This window comes from Pelodiscus sinensis, chromosome 16 (assembly GCF_052426305.1).
Source record: "Pelodiscus sinensis isolate ZL-2025 chromosome 16, ASM5242630v1, whole genome shotgun sequence".
NCBI classification, from domain to species: Eukaryota; Metazoa; Chordata; order Testudines; family Trionychidae; genus Pelodiscus; species Pelodiscus sinensis.
This window is the reverse complement of record NC_143067.1, coordinates 5,784,673-5,811,831: the sequence shown is the minus strand read 5'-3', so window position 1 is coordinate 5,811,831 and position 27,159 is coordinate 5,784,673.

Below are 27,159 nucleotides of genomic sequence, written 5' to 3'. Positions count from 1 at the left end.
TACTGACTCCCGTATGTCTATAATAGGAGGGACCAAACCAACCCCCCAGATCTCAATTCCCTTGAACAATGGAAAAGTGTGTTCTCATGCACCTTTTTATAATGCAAGAGCAGCTTTCTGAACTCTAATCCAACCCACATATGGCCTGGGATTTCTAATGTACTACTCACTGAAATAGCTAAGCCACAAGTAAGTTAGAAAAGTAGTAAACTTCAGCTACCATTTGCCAGGGTTTGTGTGAATGTTTTCACAGATTTGAGCCAAAGCCTCAGCTTTGTTTCAAGATAGGCGGCTTGATCAAGTCCAAACCTAGTCTATTTACTATTTAGATTCTAAGCTCTTCAGGGTAGGAACAAAAGAGAGGACTATTCAGTACTTTAAAGACTAACAAGATGGTTTATTAGGTGATGAGCTTTCGTGGGCCAGATCCACTTCCTCAGATCAACTTGTGGAAGAAAATTGTCATGACCATATATACCAAAGTTAGAGACGGTCTCTTGGAAGGTTTACTATAGCACCTAATGCAATATAGCCTATAGGCATTATAGAAATAGAAATAAACAAGCCATGTCCCATTTTGTTTCATGTTGAAACCATTAACTTCAACCTGATTCTGATACAAACCCTTGGTAACCTTACTTAGCCTTATCTACAAGCCAAATGAGTAAAAAGTATTTTCTGCTAGTTAATCATCTTTTTGGGGGATCTAAATCTTTGCTCTAAATACCTTGAGCAGTAAGTCCCTAGATATGAAGGCTGACAAATAATAGGTAACAGTAGGTGTGTTTGAATAGCTTTTATCTAGTTTTTGCTAACTCTACATTTTACAATAAATAAATAAATAAATAAATAAAATTCACCCTGGTGTATGCAGTTCCTTTTCTTATACTCTCATGCATCCTGGAGTACTTATAAAACATACAAATCCAACCCCGTGGCAAGAAGTGTCTTGATAGAATAAATGTTTAGCTTAGAAATTACTTGCGCTTTCTTGATAAATGTAAAGTATTATATAAATCATGCTAAATTATGAACCACAGAAAGCTAAACTATAATAGAAAATGACATGACTGTTAAATATATCTTATTTGTAAGCTATAGATTTGATTATTCAAGATAAATAGCCAAAAAAAGCCTAAGAAACTACTCTACTGAAATGTCCTCCATGAAGCTAATCACCCAGTTTAGAAGGAATGCAGTTGCTAACTGAAGCTTCTTATACCATCTGGTGTGACCTTTGACCTTATGCCTGCTGCCTATTGGGAAAAGTAGTTTAGTAACTAGATTGCCACTTTGTTGCAGGTGTTGTTCTTGGTGATTGGGTAAATTAAAAGACATTTTTGCTCTGCAAATTTTTGCATTAACAGGTGCAGATGCTTTTTGTGATCTGATTACAGCAGATGAATGAATTGGGAGCTTTTAAAAAAAATTGAACGAAAGATTTTTAATTCTCTGGGGGTAAGGGTTTGTGGGTAATCTCCCATTAAAAAAGACTGAATTAGCAAACTGCAGGAAGCATATTTCAGGAGACCTTAGAGATTGTATGCAGGGTCATTAGGAGAGGTAGATGTCTATTTTTAGTAATAGGATACAATGTTAATGCTCATTTGTATTATGATAGCATTCCCAGGCCTCTACTTCTATTGGGAAGCTATTGTGCTAGGAACTCTTAAAAAAACACAAGATAGTCTGAGATATGGAGAGTCAAAACAAAGAAAGTTTTATAAATGGAGGGTGGCTTATCTTTGTCTTTGGGCCATTTTCCCCCCCCTTTTATTTATACAAACAAGTGTTTTATCTCTCTTCTGGGAGATACTTTTCAGTTTCAGATTTGGTTGCAGCTGTTTTCTGTAGAGCTATTCAATCTCCCCCGATAGCATCTCTGCTCCATAATGAATAGATTATGACAGACATGCAAGTGGCTATCCCAGTTTCAACCTTCACTTGTTCCTATGGCAAAGGCACCCTTGCTCCTTCCCTGCAGGAACACAGAAGTGCTCCAGGTCTCTGCCAAATGCTCAGGGCATTAACAGCAATAACAAACCTTGTTGTTAGATTTCTTGGCAAGGACCCTTTCCTATGATGTCACCGTCGACTGCTCTTGCAGTTTGTCTATTGCAAAGAAGGATTGGAGTTTTGTATGGAGGTATGCACCGCAGTGAAGTGTTTAACTGCATTCACTTGACCCACAACAGCATTGGTGTAAATGTTTTCACCTTGCAGGGGCCTCTTTCACACTACCCAGAACCAGGGAACTAATCTGTAGTTGTATTAAATAAGTGGCTTAGTCTTAATTTGTTCTACCTTCAAACACCTGAGCCAGTGCACCACTGAGTAGACTGCAAAGAGGACAGACCTGATTCTTGTAGGGGCTAACGGAACTCACTCTGGTGCTAAAGGATTGCAGTGTTGCGTACCTGGGCCCTCCATACAAAGCACAGTTCCTGGCTAGTTTCCCCACAGGGTTGGTGGTGAATCATTCAATCTACTCCACAGTGAGGACAAAGCCTCACACCTCTCAATCTTTGGAGGGAAGGCTTTTCTGTTTTATTTTTGCCAGGGGAAGGGGTTGGATTTCTTGAAATCTCCTGAAGATTAGAGATGAGAAAGAAATAAAGCCACAGAAAACAACTCTCTTGTTTTCCCAGTAGACTGTATTGGGTCAGGGAAACCAACATAAACTCTTCCCAATGCAATAGTAGCCTCAGTGCTGAAGCACACAGTTTGCTCTGATTTACTTAAGTAAAGTTGTTGTGTTCATGCAGTAGCAGCAAACACACCACCACACAAATTTTAGTTCTTGTTTGGTTAAAATCTAGGCAGCAAAGGAGAATCCCTCTGTTTCAGGCTTCATGAAGAACCATTAAAAGTAAAAACAACATTTTGTTCTATAGAAAATTAAACCTGATGCTAAAGAGCTAAGTAAGAGAGACAACTACTGGATTGAACACATTAAAAAGAGAGAGAAAATGTGACCACTTTAACAGTTTATTAAGTTAGCCATTTATATGGTCTTGATTTTACAATGCAACTCAACTGAATGTGTCAGAAAAGCAATCAGAAATAGCTGAAGAAATGCCAGCCATGTATCTAACATATTTGTGCCCAAGGAAAATGTTTTTTATTAATAGGTCCTTATAATGGCAATAATAGCATTTTTGGGTGAGGGTGCATATTGGCAGCTGTGGTGCTTTTAAAAACTCATCCCTGAGCTTTCCAAGTCATAGATGATGAATGGCTTCTGCGGCTACTAAAGAACACACAAAGGCTGTGTCTAGACTGGCCAGTTTTTCTGGAAAATCAGCCGCTTTTCTGGAAAAAACTTACCAGCTGTCTACACTGGCTGCTTGAATTTCCACAAAAGCACTAACTTCCTACTGTAAGAAATCAGTGCTTTTTGCGGAAATACTATGCTGCTCCCGTTAGGGCAAAAGTCCCTTTTGGGCAAAAACTTTTGCGCAAAAGGGCCAGTGTAGACAGCTGAGATTTGTTTTCCGCAAAAAAGCACCGATCGCAAAAATGGCAATCGGGGCTTTTTTGCGGAAAAGCACATCTAGATTGGCCATGGACGCTTTTCTGCAAAAAGTGCTTTTGCGGAAAAGCATCCGTGCCAATCTAGACGCCCTGTTCTGAAAATGCTTTTAATGGAAAACTTTTCCGTTAAAAGCATTTCTGGAAAATCATGCCAGTCTAGACGTAGCCAAAGGGTCTTGGGGAAGATGTCTGATAAATGCATCTTGGAGGATACTGATGTTTCAATTTGTTACTTGTAAGCTAGGTTCTTCCCATGGCAAATCTTGACAATTTGTGTTGGGGGTGAGTTGAACACTACAAAATGCTCCCCGGAATATTTTCTCAGGTGTTGAAATGAATTTGTTGCTGGCATAGGAGTCCCTTTTTGGCTTGTTTCTTCGCTAATGTTCATGGAGTTGTTTTACTGACCCAAATGATACTTTAAAAATAAATTTTAAATGAGCGTGCAGGAGTCCCTTTCATATCACCGGTGAGTCTTAAGTGAGTCCTCCAGAGAGGACAGGACGTAGCTAGAATTGATGGCTGACTGGGAACATGGCTTTCCTTTCTTTTTTAATCTCAAACATCCAGGAAAAATCAAACACAGTTCAGAGAACATAGGGAACGGGTCACAGCACCGTTCCAATGGGTTGAAGGAGGAAACAGCCATAGGATTCACCACAGATTTGAGAAGGTGGAGGTGTATAATTGTCACGCACTAACCTGAAATTGAGATCTTGCTTTTCCATCACTGCAAAATTTGCTAAGTTCTTGATGTGCTCTCTGCCTCAGTTTCTCTATCTGTAACATAGGAATTTGCATTTACACCACAGTGGTGCAGAGGCAGAGAGCCATATTTCCAAAAGAGGCCAAGGGCAAATTTTCAAGTATTTGGCATCTGCGACTGGGCTGAGATTTTTCAGAAGTTCTTCAGACCATTTAGGCACCTAAAAGAAGAGAGACAATCCAGTTTTCAGGGTGCTGGTCAGAGCCAGGGTTAAATTTCCTGCTCTGCTTTAGACTTCCAGTGTGAGCCTGGAGCTGGTCACACCGTGTACATCAGTTCCCCAACAGTAAAATGCGGGGAACAGCACTGGCTCACCTCACAGGGCTATTGTGACGATAAACACATTAAAGCCTTAAAGGTGTTCAGATACTGCAGTAACAGGGGAGCCGTATAAATATCTGAGAGACATTCCAGATTTCTAAGAACTCAGCATTCAACACGCTCCCCATGTGCAGAGCTCTCCCGAATATCCACCCTCTGTCTCCACTGTGGGTGCGTAATTCTTTAGGGCTTTGTGTGCCTCTGGTGAAAGGTGCATTAGCGGAATTTTATTGCCCAGTAGGCCAAATCTGACCCAAAACTGTAAGCTGGGGGGAGGGTCTCTGGCAATGTATGAGGCAGGACCTCCAGCAGAAAGGGCGGGGCTTGGGCAGCCAGGCCTCAGGGCCACCTGGACCACGCTGTGCCACTCTCCCATCCCACACCTGTGAACTGCCCGGAGAACACTGCTTGCGGCTCCAATGGCAATTGAAAGGGCCTGGAGGCAGCAGGAATCACTGGGCCCCAGGGCAGTTGCCTTGTTTGCTCCTGCCACCTGCCTTTAGCTTTGCAGCTCCAAAGGCGGACAGCTCGAAGAAGACACACCTTTTTGAGATGCACTTGTTGCTAGTTTGGCTGGCCCCTGAGCCCTGGTCTACGCTAGGGAATGATTTAAAAATACCCCCCTTATTTCAAAATAATAAGCGAAGCATCCACACAACAAGGCCTTTCAAAATGTATACTCCTGCTTTCCTGGGGGAATGAGCTGATTTCGAAATCGTTATTTCAGAAGTTATTATTTCAAAATAAGTTATATTGAACTAATTTCCTAGTGTAGACATGCCCTCCATGCCAGTGTTATCTCCCACTGGCGAGAGTCAGCGCTTGCACCAAGGGGGGAGAGGACTTTAAAGAGGAGTTAGCGCGCTACTTTCTAAAAAACAAATCCTGCTTTTGGTCTCCTGGGGTAATAAATCAACGGGAGAAATGTCTATTTTCAAGTTCACTATATTAAATGGAGAGAGGCAGCCAAGTCCCCATCCCCATCCTACTCATCCCGTCTGGCAAGAGCGCATGCAAGGAAGTACAATGAGCATCAGAAACATTTTGTAGCTATAAATGCAGATTAGCTTTTGGATACGAATAGATAAAGCTAATACTTAATCCCCATTTTTTCCCAGGAGATGCATTTATTCTAGCTGCGGCAAAAGAAAATGTAATTGCTTGGCTGTGTATATCAGATGAGGCCAATGATGTATGGCACAAGGGTCTGTCAGGATGATATACCCCACTAAAATGTACAGTTACAACAGTAGTGCAATGGGATGGGAGGTACCCACCAGACTTCATCTTCAGTGTAGGTTTTCCTGGCAACACTTTACACACAATTCAGCTGCCGTTTATGAAGGGCTTGAGCAATAACCTCTGTTAGTAGCATTCGGATGCCTGGCTCTTGAAGGCTAGAGGTCTTAATGCGGGTTTCACCTTCCCACTTCCACCACCGTGGACTATGTTTGAAGCCCACCTTTCTTCATTGTGATGCTCCCTGTCCTACATTTAAGAACATTGGAGATGACCTCCTGAGGTCTCTTCCAACCCTATGATTCTTTGAATGGGATCTGTGGATGCAGAGGATCTCGGAAGTCAGGGCAGTTGTAAGGTTTTTTCCTGCCCAACACGGCTTGCTGAGCAGGTGGAAGTTCCGGAGTAAGTGTTCTGCAATTGTCCCAAAGTCTAGCTCATTACTTCAATACTCGATTAAAAACAAGGAAGGGGAAAGAGAAAGGAAGTGGAGAAAGTCATTTTCCCCTGTTCCTAAGCCGTGCAGTTATGCTGTCATGTTTTTCAACCACTACAAATAAGCTTGCTGCAGCTAGATGCTTCCTAAATAGGAATGTAGGAAACCTGGGTTGGAAGGGTGGCTGATGTTCAGGGGTGGCCCATCCATATAGGTGAACTAGGTGGTCGCCTAGGGCGCCAAGTTAAATGGGGCGCCAAATGGTGGCGCAATATCATTGAGGGGTTTGGAGGTGGGGGTGCCGATTGCATGGTTTGCCTAGGGTGCCAGTTGCTGGCAGCTTATTTAGGGCTGCCCCTGCTGATGTTTCTTTCATCTCCTTGGTTGGTTGGTTGGTTGGTTTGTGCACCTGCACAAGCTGCTGTTTTCTTTGCCAAATGAAGGGATTGGGCTCTGCTTTCTGGACCAGCTCTCAAAGGAATAAAGGCTGCCATCACTTTGGAGGGTATTACCCTGGTAGACATGCAAGCAGAAAAGAGCTCTTGTGTCTACATTCTGCTAAAGCTGGACCATTGAAAAGGCAATAGCAGGAGAAAGTCTCTCCCTTTGATATTTGATAAGCAATTTGTACCTCCAAAAGTTGCGTGCTTGCTTCGCCACTTCACCAACTTCTCTGATAGAGAGCCTGTGTCTACACTGGTGACAAAAGTGCTGTCCACATGCAAAAGTCACCAACATTGAAAACTGGTCAGACCAGTTTTTCTGCCTCCCACTGTCCACATGTCATGGCCACATAGCTAGCGCCCTGTCGACAGAGCAAAGCAGTGTGGGGGAGCATGCCACAGTGCAGTGGTATGGGAAGACAGAGCTGCTCCCTGTGCTTGTTGGTTTTCCTTCCTAGCTCTATGAGCTCTCCATGCTGTGTCAAAGCAGCCCAGATGTCTCTCTGGCCCTCCCCCTGCTTCAGCAGTTTGTCTGACACTGCGTGTGTAATGCAGGGCAGAACAGGAGAATACCAATGATTTATTCTTTGTTTGTTCCCCCAAATGGTGTAGCTCACTCAGCTATCAGACACTTCCTGAAGCTTTGGAAGGGGAAGAGTGCATGGTTACAGGGCAGCAGAGATCACAAAACACTGAGCACAGCCATTAGGGCAGCCATTGTGGGATACTGGCAGAAGTCAGTTCTTTTGACAAAACAAAGAGCAGAGTCCACACTGGCTCTTTGTCTACAGTAAAAGGAGGGGAAAAGACAAAAGTCTCTCACAGGAGTAGAAGTTTTTTGTCTCCAAAACTGGGTGTTTTTCCCAACAAAAGTTGCATTGTAGTGTGTGCGCTCTCACTGTTTTGTCGTCAAAAGGCAGTTTTTGGCAACAAAATGTGCCGGTGTGGACAAGGCCAGAGTGCTTTTAATTGTAGATGTTGAATTTGTTAGCTTGGATATTTCCCTCTTCTCCTTTTAACACTAATTTTCCAGATATCAATTTATTTTATTTTAACCATTTTCTTATCTCTTTGCTTCTACACATATTTCTACCTGAGATGAGCCCCTCAGAATAACATGCTAATATTAGCTGTGGATTTCACCAATTCTGTTCAATAGCTGGAAATAATTTGAGCATTGGTACCTTTCTCTTCTAGTAAAATAGCCATTCCCAGAAAATTACAGTTGTCTCGCTCTTTGCTTCCAGTTTCATACATTCATGGATTTTGGAGGCAGAAGGGACAGCTAGACCATCTAGTATGACCTCTTATATACCAAGACTAGAGAATTTCTAACCGTTACCCTACTAGCATGTGTTTGACCAAAGCATATCTGCTAGAAAGGTATCCAGTGTTAATCTGAAGTTCTGGCCTGAAATGATTTCACCTGAAATGAGAAGCAGTGTGAGAAACTATGATTTGTAACAACTTCTCTGAGGCTGTGTCTACACTGGCATGAATTTCCGGAAATGCTTAAAACAGAATGGCTGTGTCTACACTGGGCCACTTATTCCAGAAAATCAGCCGCTTTTCCGGAATAAGCTGTGAGCTGTCTACACTGGCCCTTGAATTTCCGGAAAAGCAACGATGCTCTACTGTACAAAATCTGCCGCTATTCCGGAAAAACTATTCTGCTCCCGCTCGGGCATAACTCCTTATTCCGGAACACCCCTAGTCCTGTCCTCCAGTGGGGCTGCTATGCAAGTTAAGGAGACTCTGCATAGAATGGCCCCATATTCTGGTTCTCTTGTGTCTTTCCAGTGCGCCATACTGACCACAAATATCTTGCTGATACTCTACCATCCTGTGTCACCCTACTTGGATGGCAAATTAAGCTTTGGTCAACCCAAAACTATTTGTGAATTTGACTCATAATTTTGCCCACTCATGAAATAGCCAATCAGTTGTTGTGGCTTGTTGTTGTTGTTGTTATGCTTTGCAATTTGAGCAGCCATCAAATGAAAAGTCAGTGACTTACCTCGCTCTAAGCAAGAGATGGAGGACCTGGTGAGACCACCAAACTCTGCATCTGGCTATGTTGTGACCAAAATTAAAAGCCAAATTCACAGAGGGTACGTCTAAACTACATGCCTCCGTCGACGGAGCCATGTAGATTTGTTTTTTTGGCAAAGGCATATGAAGCCGCGATTTAAATGATCGCGGCTTCATTTAAATTTACATGGCTGCCGCGCTGAGCCGACAAACAGCTGATTAGCTGTTTGTCGGCTCAGCGCGGCAGCCATGTAAATTTAAATGAAGCCGTGATCATTTAAATCACGGCTTCATATGCCTTTGCCTATCTGTTTAATCTACATGGCTTCATCGATGGAGCCATGTAGTCTAGACACAGCCAGACAGTTTGGGGTTGACCCAAGCTCATCCCCTTGGTGGTTGGTTCCCATGGTAAAATGGGAATGCGTGCCTGTTTCTAATTTGAAATTGTCTGTGTTTAACTTCCAGCCCTTGCTTCTTTTTATACCCTTCTCTGCTAGATTAAAGAGGCTGTTAGTGCCAGTTGTCTTCTCCCCGTGAAGGTACTTTTTGCACCATAATCAAGTTACCTCTTGATTGTCTTTTTGATAAGCTAAACAGATCAACTTCTGCCGCAGAGTATATCGATTGTGTTTGGGTTATGATTGTTATCCCTGTAAGTAATAGCCTCTGTGGAAACAATAAATTACTTTTTCATACATTACCACAATCAGAATCCTTCCTGCATTATCACACTTTGCTCTGGGCATGAATAACTCTTCGCTATCCCCATCTATCCTAGACTGCCCTTTACTTGTCCTCTATTAAGTCCCACATACGTCCCTATTGTAGGAGAGTTCTATGGGGAGAAATTCTCTTCACTGGTCCCTTTTGCATGCTCCTTCAGTTTTCCAACAGCATTGTAAATGTTCTGACTTCATTGTTAGGAACACACAGTATCAGGAAAATACCTGGTATATGGCATTTCTAATCGGATTTCTTTAAAAAGAAAGCATATGTCTTCATTATTACTTCAGCTATCCCTTTTTTTAACGTTTAGCTGTATTCTGGTATGGGTTCAGAATTCCTGTATATCTGGGACAGTCTCACAAGGTCTCTCACCGGAAACATGAAATTAGATTTGGGTACTTATTAGATTATTATTATTCTATTTTATGGTACCGCAGATATGACTGGAAAGGTGATATGTTCTGGAGAATGTGGAAGGAAGGAAGGAAGGAAGGAAGGAAGGAAGGAAGGAAGGACAACATTTGTTTACCTTGGGGGGAGGAGGGGAATTAACTACAGTCCTCTCCCAAAGCTTTACATTCCATTTAGCACAATCAGATACCTGCTGGAAGTGGAACCATGCAAGAATGGTGTCACTTGTTAAAAGGGGGTTGAACTGTTGTATGCCAAGCTGTTTACAGTCTCCCAGGGAATGTTCCTTTTATTGTGCTGAGCACGAGGCCTTCACTCTTTCTGAGGGCAAGCCTTTTGGGGCCAGCACCCTCCCTCTGGATTTCACCTGCTTGTTTCTCCCCCTGACTGTCCAGTGGGTCCAAATGAGGTTAGACCTCATCTCTTCAGGGAGTGAATCACGAGTCGGGATTTGCAGTGATGCGGCCTTTTCGAAAGAAGCTGGCATGCACTAGGTGACTGGAATACAGTAATAAAAAGTTAAGAATTTTTGCTTTTGCATACGATCAGCTCAGAGCCTGTGTCAGCATAATAACCTGCCCTTCTTTTCCAAAGCTTCCTGAATTCAATCGTTCTCTGCACTGGGAAGCTGTCCTAATATGTGAGTCTCCACAAAATGAGTCCCATGTCCCTTGGTCTCACATTGCCCTCATGCTGTGCTCACAGGTTTTACTTCCTCAGCTCCAAGACATTATAAGTTAAAGATTGATCCTTTGTTCTCCATTGCATCTCCCTGGCAACTTCATTCCTATTTTGTGGCTTGTACATTCATACCAATCCATAAAACCTTGTTTCCCTGTTCCACCGGAGAAAATAATTCCTTTTCTCACCGTGAGTGGGTAAACTGCTTCAAACTTTGTTCATAAAATACTACAACCATTTCCACATTCTTCACAATGGGGGACTTATTTATTATAATACCAGACCTAAAATTGATTTCATGATGAACCGGGATGGTAAATGAATGTCGGATAGACATGGCGACACACAGCAACACAATGACAATAATCGGTCATTTACTAAGCACAACTCCTGTGGCCGTTGTAACTGTTTAGCATTTGATATCGCAGTAACTCCTAATAGCAGGACCTCCACTGTGCTAAAAGCAGGATAAATGCACAGTAAACAGCAGCTCCTGTCTCGAAGAGCTTTATAATGATAGCAAACGTGAATGGTCTTGTAAAAAAATTGCCTCTCCCTGATTAAAAATCACTGGAGTAAACATTGGGTGGCATGTTATTTTTTAACCATCTCTTTATGGAACTACTTAGCTTCCACTTGGAGAACTACGGAGCTGATGCAAAGTCCATTTGAGTTTATGGTATTTTCCTGATTTCAAAGGGCATTGGGACAAGTTCTAGGGGCTGAAATTAGAAGAAAATTATCACAACACTAGCATCCATTTCTATGATGCATCTTGTGCTTAATTCATGGTCCTATCTGCACCAATATCCAGCCTCAATTGCATTTAGAGCACCACTGGCATGAGAGACAATTGCTGGAACATTGTATTAATTCTTCCTCCCACAATGTCCTGTCATCTATTTAGCTTGACCTTCTTTTGAAGATTGATGCTTCACCCAAGCCAGTAGCAACAATACTTTTATCAGCAGAAAAGGGATGAATTGGAAGAAATACTCCACAGGTCATGACCGCTTCAGAGACATTGCAATTCCAGGCTCTGAAGTGGGTGATTATTGGACACTTCAGGGTGACAAAGAAACATGTTTTTGTGTTATTTTAATGTGATGCTTTCATAATGCAGGGTTCTTTTCCAAGCCCCCAATATTCTGTAATCGGAGAACAGGCTAACTCCATCTTGCTGCTCTTATCCCAGACTCAGATGCCATGTATTGTCTAAAGAGTGCATTGATATCTGTCTTCTATCCACCCCACAACCACTTTCATGGTTAATCATTTTGACTGCTGCTGTATCAGAGAATTCTCCCTGTAATACAAGCTTTGTATCTAGATGAGGATGGATGACAACAAAAAAAAAGAAGACAGTTACATACTAAAACCACAAAACTGGTAATAATAAGGACCTAATTTGGGGTGGGAAAGCCTCTAATTTTGCATCCACCATTCCAGTAGCAGTTTAGCTAATATGGTTTCCATGATGTTAATTGCTTAGTTTTATAGGTACATACTGTACATCCAAAAAGCAAAAATGTTTCATTTAAATGTATGGCAAAAATTCAACTTTCCTTATTATATCTAAAATACTTCCTCTGCCTTTAGCTGCTGCTATGTGCTTGGCTCCTGCCATAAAGAAACTCAGAGTGTCAAGATCTCACACTCACACTCACACTCACACTCACACTCACACTCACACTCACACACACACGAATTGTAAGTCACATTCATTGCCACGCTCATTGTGAGTCTGACAGATTTTTCCAGGACCTGCTTTAAAATGAAAGATAGAATCATAGAATACTACAAGTGTCATTGCAAGGTCATCAAGTCCAGTCCCCTGCCCTCACAGCAGGACCAAGCATCAGCTAGACCATCCCTGATAGAGGCCTATCTAACCTGGGGTATGTCTACACTGCCACCCTAGTTCAAACTAGGGTGGCTAATGCAGGCATTTGAAGTTGCAAATGAAGCCCGGGATTTAAATATCCCGGGCTTCATTTGCATCTTGCCGGGCGCCGCCATTTTAAAATCCCCCTTAGTGCGGACTCCGTGCCCGCGGCTACACACAGCACGGATTAGGTAGTTCGAATTAGGCTCTCTAATTCGAACTATCGGTACACCTCGTTCCATGAGAGCCTAATTTGAACTACCTACTCCGTGCCTCGTGTAGCCGCGGGCACGGAGTCCGCACTAAGGGGGATTTAAAAATGGCTGCGCCCGGCAAGATGCAAATGAAGCCCAGGATATTTAAATCCCGGGCTTCATTTGAAACTTCGAATGCCTGCATTAGCCACCCTAGTTCGAACTAGGGTGGCAGTATAGACATACCCCTGCTCTTCAATATCTCCAATGATGGAGATTCCACCACCTCCCTAGGCAATTTATCCCAGTGCCTAACCACCCTGACAGAATTTGTTTCCTAATGTCCAACCAAAACCTCCCTTGATGCAATTTAAGCCCATTGCTTCTTGTTCTACCATTAGAGGTTGAGGAGAATTTTTCCTCCTCCTCCTTGTGACACGCCTTTAGGTGCTTGAAAACTGCTAGCATATCCCCTCTCAGTCTTCTCTTTGTAATGCAAAGAAAATATTCTGCATCACAATTGATGTACCCTTTTGGAGTTGTCGCCCCCTTGACAGAATCCTTAAAAAGTGGGGTTTCTAAACAAATGTTTGTAGCATAACAGCCCACCCCTCCCTCTCCCACCGGGCGACTGAACTGTGCACGGCATCTTGGCCTCATCTAACCAGTCACTCATGACAGGCAGCTGCTTTTCAGAGACCAACTCAGGTGCTCTGGAGGAAAAAAATGCAGCTTCTTAAGACCCTACTAGCAAAGCTTAATCAGAGAGAATGAGCCTCAGCGGAGCCGTCTTAAGACTGAATTTTTATTTCTTTTGTTCTAGCTAGACTTTGACAGGATTTACTCTTGTTAACTGTAATAGAACAAGTGAGGGTAACAATACAATAGAGTCCACTTAAACTAAATTCCGGGAAGAAACTCAAAAGAATGTTTTCAGAATGAAACCAAAGCAGGTGGATTATTGGAATAGATACCTATTCAGCAAATATTTCACTGAGTGTGAAGCCAGCTCCTTAAACATTATAGCTTTAAAGATGAGCTGGAGAGTGAAGGAATGGGGCATATAAACCACTAGACTATATGGGAACAAATTTTCAACTGGCTTATAGATATGTGCACTCATTTTATGGTCATTGCCTTTTGCTTTTGATAAGGTGAACAGTTCTGTGGAAAATTAGAATTGCAAATGTAGGTTTTTGTGTCTGCAGAGTTTGAAGTTGTGTTTTTGGAAGTCAATTGCAAATATGATGTGTCATGCCCTGCTAAACTACTACATAAAAACTGAGGGTCAATGTTTTCATAAAGGTGAGGCAGAAAAAACACACCTTAACCATTACAACAAAATCTCTGGGTAAAACTTGTTTGAAACCTCACCATCAGCTGGTTTTACACTTCCTCTTGCTCACTGCTAGGTGAAATTTACCCCTGTGCAGAGGTCTAGTAAGAAACATTATGTGTTTCTGAAATCACACTCTGATGACCCGTTCTTCCCTAAATTAATTTTAACGGGTTATTCTTGCTAACCCCAAATCGACATCTGTTTGTCGTTTTTAGACTGTAAGCCCTGCAGAACAAGGACTGTGTTATCTGGTACAGTGCTCTACACAAAGGGAACTTTGGGCTTTACCATAATCTAAATTAGAATTCATGAGATATTTAGCAAGGGCATATCTAGAAGGTGAAATGTAAAGACGTGTAAAAAATATATATATATATATATATATATATATATATATATATATATATATATACACACACTCAATCATAAGCCTAATTTTTTGGTAGAAAATGACACAATAAAGGGCGGGGATTGGCTTATGAATGGTCATTGCCTTTTTCCAATTTTTTTTAACTTGAGGAGGGGTTGGTAAACTTCAGTGCCCAGGCCAGCGGAACAAATTGCTGTGGGACATTTTATATACCTGTAATATCTACAGGCAGGGAGCCCCTCATCTTCCAGTGGCTACTGTTCACTGTTCTGGTCAACAGGAGTGGCGGGAAGTGGTGGCCAGCATGTCCCTTGGTCTGCACTGCTTCCCGCAGCTCTCATTGGCTGGGAACGGTGAACAACAGCCAATGGGAGCTGAAAGGCTCCATGACTGCAGATGCTCTGGGTAAACAAAACATCCCGACGTGCCAGCAGCATGCGCTGATGAGCAGGGATCCAAAGTTTGCATGCTGCCAATATAGCATCAGGTTATGAATGGAGATCATTCCTATGTTTACAACTTTTTTTAACTTGGCGGGGGGTTGGCTTATGAACAAATGGGCTTATGATCGAGTATTTGGTATAAGTTAATTAAGACTGGAAATTGAAGTCATCTTCTTTCCTACCAAACAGGTCACATAGATGCTTCACCTACCTCAGTTCTCACATGGAAGGATATCTACTTCAGAGGGGGACCAGCTGGATTTCAATGCTCATTCAGTCCTGGCTCTCTTAGTGGTTCTGGTTGGGGTGAGGATTTCTGTAATGGCCTCTGTGTGGAATTGTCCTAGGAATTGGACAAAGACCACCAGCTCATTGCAGAGGCTACCAACAAACGCTTAGGTGTGGCAATGAGATGGTTTCAGGTTAGGAGACACTGCAGCTACCGACACAGAAATGAAAGGATATGTATTTCATCGCCCACCTCCTGAGCCACTGAGCACTATGATGCACAATTTCTAAAGCTGTTCCGACTCTGAAGGAGTGAGAAGAAACTGGACCTCTGAGAAGGCAGGAGCTAAATACAGACTATCGGCAAAAGGCCACATTGCTAATTTAATTGTGCTAATTTATTTCTTGAGATGTATTCGAGAGACTAGAAGGGAGTATGCAAGAAGAGGCAATCCAGAAGGTAGCGAGGAATGTGGCAGCAAAACAGATGGAGAAATGGAGAGATTCAAAATTGGATGGGAAGGAGGGGAAAAAAATAAAATATTCTCTGACTTGGCTTCAAACCCTAATTTTCCAGGGGGAGAGGGGAGAATGCCTGTAACCTACTACTTAGGTGTGTTAGGGACATGTATCCCATGGTACAGAAGATATACGTTTGTGTTTATCTTGAGATCTGGTTCTTGAGCTCCAGCTGGAGAGATCTATGCACTTAGCTGTGGAGGTCCCCATATCTGTCCCAAAGATCAGCTAAGACGGCAGTTACTGCAGATCCGTGGAATCCTAAAGAAGAAACAAAAGTTACTTTACAGAGTTATTTGTTTGGGGAGAAAAGTGCACATAGCACCAATCCCTTTAAACCACTTCTTCTTCCAAAGATTTGTTTCCTTTTAATTAAGGCATTTTATAAACCTAGGTTTTACTTCAAATATTGAATTACAATACAAAGGCTTGTGTTCTCATCTGTAGACATGAAAGGGTGTGTAAATCAGTAGCTGCTATCACATGGATGCTGTTAGAGATCGACAGATTAGTACGTGTGATTGTCTTGTATGTGCAATAGCTACAATAGGTATGGATTTGTCTGTTTCTTGCATGCTAGTGGGTAGGTAACTCCAGTCGCTAGGAGAGCTGTTCCCTTTTCATATTGCCTTTTGTTTTGGAAAAATCAGTCCCCTCGAATGCTTCTCATCTCCGTGGGGTAAGGCTGGTAAAATAGGGAAAGTCCTTTTCTGTGCAAGAATTGGAGGCCATCAGATCCTGTTCCCAAACAGGTTGCTTCCCTGTGGACTCTCAGCCCTGACTCCAAATAGCAGTGGAGAGCAACCAGTCTTCTCTTTAAATGTAGTATCTTTTCGTTTGCTGGGTGAGGAGCTTACCTGGGGCAACTCCCATTTGATGGGGAAAGGGAAACAGGTGGCTGCACGTTGCTGGTGTTCACCTGCAGGCACTGGCATCCGCAGCTCCCATTGTCCATGATTCCTGGCCAATGGGAGCTGCATGGACAGAGCTACCTGGTGGTACATCCCCAGCCAGAGGTGGGGAGAAGGAACAGAAGGAATGGCAGTGCATGGAGCCACCTCCTCCCCCCCCACACACACACCAGGAAGAGCTGGCCCAGAACACTGGACTAAGGACCCCCTCTTTAACCCTGGGCCCTGGGCTGCAGTCGTTAAAGCCCCTTTCTGGAGGAGCATACCTCTCCTCCGGCCCTTGCAAGGAGCTGCTACAGATGTGGGGGAGAGGGGCCTCTGCCCTGGCTACGGCAGCTCTGGGTGTTACCCACTCACTTCCTGGGTGTGGTGCATTGTCCTGTTTACTGGCTCTGTGACAACAGAGGGTATGTCTACACTACAAAGTTAATTCGAACTAACGGACGTTAGTTCGAATTAACTTTGATAGGCGTTACACTAGCGCTCCTCTAGTTCGAACTTAATTCGAACTAGTGGAGTGCTTAGTTCGAACTAGGTAAACCTCATTCCACGAGGACTAAGCCTAGTTCGAACTTACTAGTTCGAATTAAGGGCTGTGTAGCCCCTTAATTCGAACTACTGGGAGGCTAGCCCTCCCCAGCTTTCCCTGGTGGCCACTCTGGCCAACACCAGGGAAACTCTATTGACCCCCTCCCGGCCCCAGAGCCCTTAAAGGGGCACGGGCTGGCTACGGTGCCTGTGCCAGGTGCAAGCCTGCCAGCACCCAGCCAGCAGACCCTGCACTTGGCATGGCTCGAGACAGCCACCCGATGCCCCCCAGCCCTCCCCCTCTTCCCGGGACTAGGCTGGCGGCTCATGGGAGCTTGCCCAGGACCGCAAGAGGCGGGCACACGCCTGGTCCAGTGCAGACATCGTGGACCTCGTCCACGACCTCCGCACTAGGCACAGGAAAGCGGCCGTCTAGGGCAGGAGAGCTGCCAGCCTGGCCACCCAGGAGCAGGTTTGCATGAAAATCAAGGTGGTCCACTGAGACCCCCGACCCTGAGCCCTGAGCTTAGAATGGCCATACTGGGTCAGACCAAAGGCCCATCTAGCCCAGTAGCCTGTCTGCCGACAGCGGCCAACCCTAGGGACCCTGGAGGGGATGGACCAAAGACAGTGACCAAGCCATCCCTCTCCAGCCTTCCACAAACTTCGGGCAGGGACACCACTCCTACTCCCTGGCTAATACCACACCATGGACCCAACCTCCATGAATTGATCTCACTTCTCTTTAAACTCTGTTCTAGTTCTAGCCTTCACAGCCTCCTGCAGCAAGGAGTTCCACAGGTTGACTCTTTGCTTTGTGAAGAACAACTTTCTGTTATTAGTTTGAAGCCTGCTACCCATTCCTTTCCTTTGGTGTCCTCTAGTCCTTCTATTATGGGAACTAATGAAGAACTTTTCTGTATGCACCCTCTCCACCCCACTCGTACTTTTATAGACCTCTATCATATCCCCCCTCCATCTCCTCTTTTCTAAGCTGAAAAGTCCCAGTCTCTTTAGCCTCTCTTCATATGGGACCTGTTCCAAACCCCTGATCATTTTAGTTGCCCTCCCCTCTCCCAGCCTTTCTCTTCCCCTCTCCCACCTCCTTTTCCCAGTCTCCCCCAGTTTTGTTCAATAAAGAGAGATTCTATTTTTTAACACAATTGTCCTTTATTTTGTACATCAGGAAGGGGGGCTAGGGAGGGGTAAATGGAAGGAGGTGAGGGAGGAATGGGGTATGAGCCCCCGATGGGGAGGACTGGGCTGGCTCTGCGGGCTTCTGGGGGTGGAAGCTCTCCTGCAGCCCCCCAATTGCCCCCTCTCCCCAGATGGCAGCCTGCGGCAAGTGCAGCCGGGCTGATGGCCGAGTGCTGTGATGTGCCCAGTGTGGGTAGTCTGGGCACTCCAAGCCAGGACTGCTCTGCAAGCGGGGCACCCCTGAGAACTGTCTGTCCGGGGTGGGGGTCGGGTCCCTTTAAACACAGCCCTCGGCTAGCCTGAGACAGCAGCTCCACGCTCTAAGTCCTCATCTGATGCCCTGCCGGCACTGCTTCCGGCCATCCTTAACCCTGGTTCAGGGTCCACTCTGTGTGGACATGCTAATTCGAATTAGCAAAACGCTAATTTGAACTAGTTTTTTAGTCTGGATGCGTTAGTTCAAATTAGCTTAGTTCTACGAGGAGTACAGCCTAATCCGAACTAGCTACTCCATGCCGCGTGTAGCTGCGCGGCACGGGGTTCGAACTGCCGGCATTTAAAAATGGCGCCGGCTGGCTTCATGCAAATGAAGCCCGGGAAATTCAAATCCCGGGCTTCATTTGCAAGTGCGGTATGCCTACATTACCCTCCTAGTTCGAATTAGGAGGGTAATGTAGACATACCCAGAGAGAATAATGAGTCTGCTCTACAGTCTTAGCTGAGAGACAGCTGCCTTTTAGCTCATACACTAGAGGCTCATGCATTAAGATCCAGAGATCTCAAGTTACTTTCCACCTGCAGATGACTGGGATCTGCCATTATTACACATGCAGGACAGACTTGAGCCCTTGTTCCGGGTTTATTAGACAGCTGCATGACCACGCAGTTCTGAGGGAACTTTGGAGAATTGTCTTAATCTGTACAAAACTCAGCCATACAGGGCCCTGTTCTTGGTTACCCAGTAGGCACTACTATAATAAACATGATTAAGAATAATACTCCCTGGAATTCAATTAATGGGGTTGTATTGTGCTTTTAAAAACTATTCCAATCCAGGTCTAGAACTGGCCAAATGCTGCCAACAAAAAATGTTAGAGACCATTCATTTGAATTCTGAACAGCTGTTTGACTCAACTTTGCTTAGGCTTGGAAGGATTAGGTCTCTATCAGTGAAGGTCAATAAATATCTATTTCACCAGACACACAAACTAACAACATATTTCCATCAATAGTAGCTGAAATTCACAGGTAGGCAAATAAGACAAATGCCTGTTAAGAACTTAAAACTGAAGGCTATTTAGTTTGTGTATTTTGACACTGGTGTTGAAAAATTTGGGGGTTGACATATTTGCAATGTCTCGGTAATAAAATGTTATTTTTTGAATTTCAATGTCAGTCATTAAATAATGCTGCCTCACAGTTTTCCACATCTGTAAACATTTAATGAGAGAAAACCAAAAAATGCTTATAACCCACAATTCTGCACAGCAGTTAAAATTTAAAATGAATTTTAAAAAAGCTTAAAACCAAACATCAATATTGGTCAAAACAATAAAAAAATTAAAATGGAGTTTTGCCAAACCAGCTTTGTTTGTGCTCCTTTTTACTTGCGACTGCTGCTTGCAATATTCTTGCAATGAAGTGTTTTGTTTACCCTGATCAGATTAGATGATGTTTCAACAAAAATCCTTATTTATTTGCTTTTTGTCATTTCCTCTTAATTGTTTTCATAGTTAAGCAGGTTCCAGTCACACACCTCAGGGAGCAGAAAGAATGCCATGTGACAACTGTGAGTAGCAAACAGTCAAAAAATTTCAAACTCTGAGAGTGATTAGTAGAAGAACACTAGCTAACTTGACTGGTAGCAAGTCAATTTTCCTGTGTTTTCCTTCCCACTGTCTTATCTATTTCAATTCATGTCATTTGTGGAGCAAGGGGATCTCGTCCTTGCATTTTTCTTGTTTGTATAGTGCCTTGCACAATGGGGTCCCCTAAGTGGTACTGTAACATGAACTGTAAGAAAAAAAAATTGACAGAAATCTGGTTGGGTTCAAGAGTGACTAACGACAAACCACAGTCATCTGGTAATATACTTGCAATGAATAATTTGATGTCTCCCACCCCAACTTGACTGATGAGAGCTTTCAGTCGGTTCGGAATTAATTCAGAAAAATGTTTTATTTAAATAGACACAATTCTTCATGGACAAGTATCACTATAATGGGATAAGCTAAGGATGTGTCACCACCTGCCCTGAAACCTTGGTGCAGGAAGTGACTCAGGGTTGGGGTGTGGGGTACAGGAGAGAGAGGCTTCAGAGAGATAGCTGAGTTAGTCTGTGACAGGAAAAACATAAAACACAACAAATAGTCTAGAAGCACCTTTCAGACTAACACAACATGTAGATGGTATCATGAGCTTTCGTGGGCACAGCCCACTTCCTCAGATGACCAGAGAATTGGATGTCCAGGACCAAAATAAATAGGGGTGGAAGGGAAGGAGGAGTGGAAGAAGGAAAAAATGGAAGGGGGGAACAAGAAGAGGCAGTAGGTAAAAAATATCAAGAGGAAAGCAGAGCTGGAATGAAATAGGAAAAACAGATAGTTCCTAAGTACCTAAAGGCTGGATAGTTAAAAGAGGCAGATAAGAACCATTAATTAGCAAACAATAAATGGTCAGGTAGCACTTAAAGAGGGACAAAACATGTAGATGATGGTATGAGATTCTACAAAGAACCATTGTTGCCTTCATTGTTTGGTAGGTTGATGAGTAAGTAGATAGTTCAAATAGTTACAAGACACTGGTAAATACCATTAGCACCTTCATTGTTCATTCTTATCAGTGTCTTGTTACTATTGGAACTATCTACTCATGGTCTCTCTCTTTTTTTTCTTCCTTCCCTTATTTATTTATTCTTAGATCTGGACTTCTAACACTCCTGTCAAGAGAGAGAGGGTGATGGAGGGGGCTCAGGGCAGAGGCAGGGGATTGTGGTGTGAGGTGCTTGCCTGGACTAGCTCCTGTTTGGTGGGAGGGGGAACAGGTTGTTCCACACGGCCTTGGCTCAATGCTACCAGCAGGGCCGGATTAAGCAGGTGACTAGCCGGGCAGCTGCCCAGGGCGCCAACCTATGGGGAGCGCCTGATGGCAGCTGTAAGAGGCACCACAAACCCAGCTGCACGGCACCCCTTAGAGCTGCCATCAGGCGCCGCACGGTTCCCGGTCCTGGAAAAAACTTCCAAAAAATGAAGTTTACAGGCTCTTGCGCAAAATGGTTTTTTTCCGACAAATGGCCTCGTCTACACACGGCTTTTTATCGCAAAAACCTCTTCTGCAACAAGGATCAGAAGAGGATATGCAAATGAGAGTGTGCTATATGGAAATGAGCATTCCATTTGCATATCTTCTGCCCTGGGGGGTGGGATCCCACAGTATAGATGCAGCCTCTGTTGATGACTTAAAGGCAAAACCCCACTAATTGGGTGGAAAGTTCATTAGATGAGAGCCAAAGTCTGTCCTTTGTTCTTCTTTTGCAGCCCTTGCTGAAGACAGCAGGGAGAATTTGGCTCCAGCTGTGTGACTACCCAGTTAATTGAGCGCCTTGTGCAAATGCAGTGTGAATCCACATTCCCCTGCCATCAGTTAGGGTAATTTAATCTAAAGTTTTAGACCCTTTTTGAATATTGCATGTGGTACTATGCACTGAGGCTAATGAAAAGACATTCAAGTTCAGGAGAAGTTACAGGCAGCAGGGCTCACAAAAGAAAAGAGAAAAATCGTATGACATTTTCTTAAAGTCTTCTGAAAAAGGAAGATGTTTAGTTCCTGACAACCTGTCACTCCATGCTGGGGACTCATCACCATTTTCTGTGCTGGATTTTAAAGGCTGTTGGAAAAACTGGGGTGGGTTGGAGATGTGATTGGAAGTGTGGGAAGGACTGGTTTTAAGTTAGATCCCGGGAAAGACTTGGGGAAGCATTCATGTGTCTACATAGTTTGGATGTTTTTAATATCAAATAACATTCCCCAAATGCACCCAGTGGAAAGCAGAATCTCCGTCCAAAAATCAGACAAATTGAGTTTCTGGTCTTACAGCTCTCTTCCTTCTAAAAACTGCTGTGTACTCTGTCAGCATCGTTGTGAGCTTGGAGACAGGATCATTGATTATAGAGCACCTGCTTGATTTATGTAAAAATAACCGCTCGGCAGCTGTGTGTTCGGGTGATGCAGATCCATTTGTAGTTTTTTAGAGATCTATCAGGAATTATCTGAATGGTGTTTGATCCTGCCATGAGGGCAGGGGACTGGACTTGATGACCTCTCAAGGTCCCTTTCAGTTCTAGTACTCTCCTGTCTTAGAGCTGTTGCAACATATGGGATAACATCGGCTTGATCTAGTGGGGACCAGCTGTAGGTGGTCTTTGAGTCATACTTAGGGCTTATCTATACTGGCAAGTTCCTGTGCTGTTAACTTGCTCCGGCGTGTGTGGAAAAAACAACCCCACACATGTGAAGCAAGATACAGCAGTATAAAGTGCCAGTATAAACAGCTGTGGGATCTATGCTTCTTGTGGAGGCGGTATACAAAAAGTGCGGGGAGAGTTCTCTGCCAGCGCTGGTGCTGTGACAGTGTTTTACACTCAGAAGTGTAGACACAGCCAGCTTTTGTGTGTGTGTGTGTGTGTGTGTGTGTGTGTGTGTGTGTGTGTGTGTGTGTGTGTGCGTGTAACCAGCATGCTTTGCCCTGCAGCATTGGACTGTTTGGTAGGCAGGGAGAGAAGCAGTGTGGGAGAGACGTGGATTTTAGCTGGCATACTCTACATCTCTGCACATGGGTGCAAGCCAGTTCAGCTAGAAGGTCCCCAAAAGATCCCCAACTGAGGAGTCACAGTTGCTAGGCAACAGGGCCAACAGTATTACTAGGCCCCTAGGCAAAGGGGGGTGGGAGAGGGGCAGTTTCATTCTCCCAGAGGGGCGGGGCCTCAGGTGGAAGGGGCGGGGCTCCAGGCAGCCAGCCCTTAGTGCTGCCTGGAGCGCGCCATGCCCTCTCCACCCCACCTGCATCCCTCCCAGCGCACTGTGGCTCTGACACTCCGGTGATGAATTAAGGGCCCTTTCTTTCTCCCCCACCCCCACCCCCGTCGGCAGGCCTGTACTAGGTGTACTCAGTAATTGTTTCAGAAGCTGCAGTATAGGAAGTTTCTTTGGTGGGAAAATCCTCCACCTTCCGAGACCTGAGACAGGTTCTAGATTTCTGTTTCTCCAGCCATGGATGACTAATCAACTATTAACCCAGAGCTGGCCGGCTGCTTGCTGCAGAGATCCCCTGAGAGTTTGCTGACAAGGTTTGGAAGTGTTTTGAAGGCATTAGAGGCTGCCATGCTGCTAAACAGTCCCAGCTGTGGGCCTCCCTAGAAAGGCTGAGTAATCGCCTGTGAGAGAAGATGAAAGGAGAACGTGTGTGTGCATGTATGCGCAAGTACAGAAGAATCAATGTCACAGGTACCTTTTATTTGAACACATATAACGGCAACAAAATGGGGGAAGTATCAGCGGGGTAGCCGTGTTAGTCTGGATCTGCAAAAACGACAATGAGTCCTGTGGCACCTTATAGACTAACAGATGTATTGGAGCATAAGCTTTCATGGGCAAAGGCCCACTTCGTCAGATACATGTAGTGGAAATTTCCAGAGGCAGGTATAAATATGCAGGCCAGAATAAGGCTAAAGATAACGAGGTTAATTCAGTTAGGGAGGGTGAGGACCACTTCTAGCAGCTGACGTGGAGATGTGAACACCAAGAGAGGAGAAACTGCTTTTGTACTTGGCTATCCATTCACAGTCTTTGTTTAATCCTAAACTGATGGTGTCAAATTTGCAGATGAACTGAAGCTCAGCAGTTTCTCTCTGAAGTCTGCTCTTGAAGTTTTTTTGCTGCAGGATGGCTACCTTTAAATCTGCTATTGTGTGTCCAGGGAGATTGAAGTGTTCTCCTACAGATTTTTGTATATTGCCATTCTTAATATCTGATTTGTGTCCATTTATTCTTTTACCTAGGGACTGTCCGGTTTGGCCGATGTATATAGCAGAGGGACATTGCTGGCACATGATGGCGTATATTATATTGGTAAATGTGCAGGTGAATGAACCAGTGATGGTGTGACTGATCTGGTTAGGTCCTGTGATGGTGTCACTGGTGTAGATATGAGGACAGAGTTGGCACCAAGGTTTGTTGCATGGATTGGTTCCTGAGTTAGAGTTACTGTGGTGTGGTGTATAGTTGCTGGTGAGAATTTGTTTCAGGTTGGCGGGTTGTCTGTGGGCGAGGACTGGCCTGCCTCCCAAGGCCTGTGAAAGTGAGGGATCATTGTCCAGGCTGAGTTGTAGATCACTGATGTTGCAATGGAGAGGAAAATGGGGGAAGACCTGCCTAGGGAACACCTGAAGATTTACTATTGAAGAGCATTTATTTAAAGAATATTCATAGTATTCCAAATTCTATTTGCAGTGATTTCTGTGTATTAACTATTTTGATTATTAACTGTTTGGTGCTGTTTCTTCAGCACTGACTGGGAACTATTAACACCTCTCAGGAGTTTATAGGCAGTCACCCTGAGGTGATTTAATTGTGTAATTCTTTCTAAAAAGTCCTGAAAATACGGAATTATGTCCTGGGCTGCAGCTGGCGAGCTGCCATTCAGGAAAAGGAGATTAAAAAGGTTGTTTTACCATGTTGGACAGTCTTTTGATCTTTACATAAGAACGACCATCCTGGGTCAGACCAATGGCCCCTCTAATCAAGTATTCTGTCTTCCGACAGTGGCCAATGCTTGGTGCCCCAGAGGGAATGAACAGAACAGACAATCATCCAATGATCTGTCCTGTTGCCCATTCCCAACTTCTGACAAATAGAGGCTAGGAACACCAGCCTTGCCCATCATGGCTAATAGCCACTGATGGATCTATCCTCCAGTAATTCAATCAGGTTCTTTTACTTTCATATTAGCTGAGCTGTCATCTAGAAGAGGTATGTTGTCAACAACCTCAAGATTTTCTACAGCTCTGTTTTGAACGATGTAATGCCTTTGCATCTATCTACACATTTTTCACCTAATAAAGCCAACAGTAGCATCAATAGCAGAGGTGAGAGAAGGCATCAATTTTGACAATGTCTATCCTGAACCATTTGCTCAAGTCTGCATTCACATTAGCTGTAGATGCTGCGCTTTGATTTAAAGGCTTGACAACGTTAATTATTTTTGTGGGCATATCATAACACTTCAAGATGTTCCAGAGAGAATTGCAACACAGCCGCCTTATTTGAAGGATTGTTGCCATCAGTTCACTCTCAGTTTGAATTCTGAGGATTCTGCCAGTTCTGCACAGTGAATAGCAGTAAAAGTTATATGACGTGGGTGGAAAGAAGCAACTTGTCATTGCCACATGAAGCACAGTTAGCTTTAGGAATAGGAATTAATGGTCTCTCTCAGGCCAGGGGAAGGTCGAATCAAGAAACACAACACCAGCTATATTATTTGATTGAGTATCCCCTCTATCCTGATAGTGGCAAGCTAATGGGAGCAGATGCTCCTGTTGGCTTTCCTTACTCCTCACAGGAGCAGGAGTACTGGCCACTGACAAGGGTACCCTCTGAGTTTGATTTAGCGGGTCTTTACTAGACCTGCAAAGTCAAACTCCAGAAGATCAATCACGACAGCATTGATCATCCCCAGAGTGAAGACACAGCCTTACCATGGGAAGAAGTTAAAACCAGGGATGCCCTAGGGCTCAGAAATAGGATCAGGGCTATTGAATCAAGCACCATGTATTAAGCACCTAAAAAAGCACATAAAAATGTGTGGATAACTCAGGATTAGTTAGGTTAGCCAAGAATACATGAGTAACTCTAGAATATTCTGACAAAACTTGACAAGTTTCATCTACCAACTTGTTAAGGTAGGTGCAAAGCAGTGCATCTTGGAAGGGACTATTAAAAACAACAATTCTCATGGATGTTCACAACTGGTGACCTCAAGGAAAAGATTTTGGCGTTAAGATAGTGAGCTCAGGAGACTTCTGGACAACAGGCTGTAGTGTCCAACATGGGAACTACTATAAAACATTAGGTTGCATTATGAAAGGAACAGAGAAAAGTATAACAAAATTGCCCAAACCAGTGGCACACTTAAATAACTTTGAAGCACCATGGCTGCCCACTTTCTGCCAGGCGCTCAATCATGACTAGATTTACTTCTGTGGACAACCTGCTTCTATTGCCTCTTCACCCAGACTTTGCTGGGTACATTTGTGATTAGACACTCATGGCAAAGCTGGTCCATACCAGCTAACTTGGACTCAAGGTTCAGACTATAGTTGAGGCACCTAATTTGTGATTTCACTGAGGGTGCTGGATTCTACTCCACCCTGCCACAACTCCACCCCTTCCCCTCCAAACCCAACCCCCTCCCAGCCTCTTCCTGCCAACAGTATTCTGGAATTCTACTTCCTCTCTCTTAGGAGACATCCAACCAAGGCCCATCTCCCAAACCAATACCTGCTCTGCAGGACTCCCTTCCATCTGGGACAAACCCAATCCCAATGCATCCTCAGCCTCCTCACCACAAAAGCCAAAACATCAGAAGCTCATACTAACCACACATCTTTTAACGTGATACATGCCAACAGTGCCCCTCTGACATGAACACTGACCAAACTGAACCGTCTCTATGACAAAGGATAAATGGATGCAAATCAGACATCAGAAATGGTAACACACAGAAAACTGGAGGGGGACATTTTAACCTGCCTGGGCACTCAGTCATGGATTTAAAAGCAGCCATTCTTCTACAAAGGAAGTTCACAAGCCAACAACAGAGAAAGCGAGCGCAGAACTGACATTCATTTGCAAATTTGATACATCACAGGACCTAACCAGATCAGCCACACCATCACTGG